Below are 3,002 nucleotides of genomic sequence, written 5' to 3'. Positions count from 1 at the left end.
TTGTAGGCTGTACTTGAGCTAAATGCTCACATCAGCATGCTCACAGTGCTAGTGCTAGGATGTTGATGTTTGCCAGTAAAACTAAACACAAACAACAGCTGGGAATATCACTAGGTATTTGGTCATAAACCAAAGTATGAAATTCTGATATGATGATGGTGCTAGATGGTCAGAAGATACAGTTCATCTTCAACTGTTGGACCATGGATTTGGTTGAGATATTTCAATAAAAAACAAAATCCTGTTAATGCAAATCTTCTTTGATGGTTCTGTCCCAGGCACAGGTACTGGAGAAATGATTTGCTGTTATTTTTAAGGGAAATTTATCACCAGGGTTTGAGTCAATGGGAGCCAGTGGGGTCTGAGGAGTCTCCCATGAAAGCAGTAAAATCATCTGTAGGGGTCTGTGTACATTACCAAAAACATTATTTTAATGACAGATTTTCTTGGCTCTGACTGGTTGTTTTTGTTCAGGCCCAGTGGATTCTTGCCAATGTCATTAGGAGCACTAGGAGGAGCCAGAGGAACTGATTTTTCTTCACAGATTATCTGTCTCATGTACTACTGTCAGGATATAATTAAAGTTTCAGCAAATATGACACAAAGTTATTTTTCTAAAAATTACCTAGTGCAGCTTTAACACCACTAATGTAGCCATTAGTTACAACTTATAAACCCTTTATTAGAAAGTGGTATCACACATTTCTTAAGCATGTCAATTTATGACAGCATAAAGCCAAAGTAAGCTGATGGCTTTGCCTCACACACCTCTCCTATCCCTTTGTTAATGGTGATTATCCATACATTACCTGTCAATTCTCACATTTGGCCACTGCACTCAAACTTTGCTGTTGTCCTATGGTCACAAAGCAAGGTGACATTGTCACACTATGAAAGAAAAGTGTGAATCGTTTTCCCACTACAGTGCTAAAATTATTGTCTTGACTTGCTGCGCTGTTGACAGCGCTGTCAGCAGAGGTGAAGATCACACAGTTTCTGGTCTGGGAGATGTAAGGTCGACCTCCGTGGTGTTCTGCACCAGAAGTGTGAGTCACAAAGAGTTACAGTATGTTACACTCAAAATATATGTGATAAAGCACCTCTAAGTGTATTTTAATTCCAGGATCTTTTGTACACCACACTGTTCAGTAGAACGTCTAACACTGCTACTCCAACTTATCTATATGTATTTGGTGCTATCAGCAGCCGCTCTGTTTGTTTTTTAACTGTCACACTGTTGCACTTAATTCTTGCTAATGGAATGACTAACAGGAACACTCATATCACATCGGGTATAAAAATACAGCTTATGGAGAAATGTTCTACTGCTAATAAAGGAAACAAACACACACACTCACACACACTAGTACAGTACATGTGCAAACAGGTTTTCACACATACACACAGCACACACACATATTTCCATCCATCCACGCTTAGTGATACGTGCACTCAAACATGTATACATACAAACATATGCACACATCAACACTGACACAGCAATAGACACACAAACACACACACACAATCCTTTCCAATACATTCTTTCATACACAAACATACATACATGCTTTCATAGCTCTCACTGGTGTGTGACAATCCTGTCAACACCAGAGGCCGGCTGAAGAGGAGGAGGACGGAAGGAGAGGAGGAGGCTCGTGCTATGCCAAGTGGTGATTGGCCGTTGCCATACCAACGAGGGAGGGCCAAAGTCAGAGATTGGTGGGGGAGGAGCTGTGGGCTGATTATAAAACCCTCTGAGCAGCACTTTCTCCTCTCCTGAGCTGTCTGCACTGTATCTCTGCCTCTCTGTGTATTCTTTCCTGTTATCTGGCCAGCTTGCAGCGCTCTGTGTGGAGGAGACGAAGGGAGGGTGCAGGGTGAGCTGTCAGAGGGACTCGTGGACAGGTTGGTCCATTTTACCCCGTCTTCCTGCCAAACCGTCTGTCCATCACTGTGTCAGAGCTGCCTGCATCGTGTGGATTTATCTCTGTGTGAGTGACACCTGGGAAGGCGAGGGAAACCTGAGTGGAGAGGTCAGCAGTGTGCCACCACTCGCCACCTCCCGTCCCCCACTCCGTCCCCCCTGTGTGTGGATGACCTGTGTGATCTTCTGTAAGTAGTTCTGCTGCAGCCACATCCACTTACATTCTTCATTAAGACGTGTTGACCTCACAGCAAGGGTCAGGGGTCAAGGGAGGCAGAGACAGAGGTACATATGTCGCTGATTTGAGGCTAAACTTAACGTAATTTTTTATCAGGACTCCTCATTAGCTCACCAGACATCTCAGTGGGTCACCCTGTGCTCCAGTGGGGTCTATTAATTGGCCACATTAGTGGGTAATTTTCTTTCTTTTTGGTCTGAAGTTCTATCTGGAGGTTAATGGTGCTTCGTATGTGATGAAATCCAGAGGTTACACTGCAGTACAAACTGATGTAGATTGTATAACTTTATTGTCTTTTAACAGGAGAAAGCACATGTTGTTCGATACACAGCTATTGGCTATAGTGATAGTTCTTCGCCTAATGGGAATCCAAACTATGAGGTCATGGTGTACTTTTTTATTTATAATAACATATAATGTACAGCAAGTACAGCCTGAGGATAGATGAGCCTCTTTATTGTCTGAATTTGAAAAGTTTGAAATGTCTTTAACTATTGCAACTGTATTGTTTGCGGCTGCAATAATATCTAAGGACACCTGAAACTCCTTCAACCACCCACCGACCCTCTCACTCACTCACTCACTCACTCACTCATCCACCTCTCTCTTCTCTGACGAGCCTCATGCATTAGTACTCACATTTAAACTGACACGGGAACAGTAGTAATGTAGGAGGGGCCACTCAGATATACTGAAGTCTATCCATAACCACTGTATACACAGCACTGTTTACCTACAGTATAAGGGCCTGCGGGTGTAATTGGGTGTCTGGTGTTTGTGTGTGTGTGTGTGTGTGTGTGTGTGTGTGTGTGTGTGTGTGTGTGCAGTGTACATGCA

At 43.2% G+C, this 3,002-nt stretch overlaps 1 protein-coding gene across 1 annotated transcript in view; it reads left to right on the top strand.

The window, feature by feature from the left end:
- Positions 1-1,799: 1,799 nt before the first annotated feature.
- LOC118328085 (cyclin-dependent kinase 18-like) overlaps positions 1,800-3,002 on the top strand; it is a 50,510-nt gene continuing 49,307 nt past the window's right edge. Inside the window, exon 1 of the mRNA XM_035661688.1 lies at positions 1,800-2,115. The gene's annotated coding sequence lies outside the window, so the exon portion shown is untranslated. The remainder of the gene's footprint in view (positions 2,116-3,002) is intronic.

Source organism: Morone saxatilis, unplaced genomic scaffold (genome assembly GCF_004916995.1).
Source record: "Morone saxatilis isolate NCDOM2014 unplaced genomic scaffold, NCSU_SB_2.0 Contig18, whole genome shotgun sequence".
NCBI lineage: Eukaryota > Metazoa > Chordata > Actinopteri > Moronidae > Morone > Morone saxatilis.
This window is presented reverse-complemented; position numbering and strand designations above follow the sequence as displayed.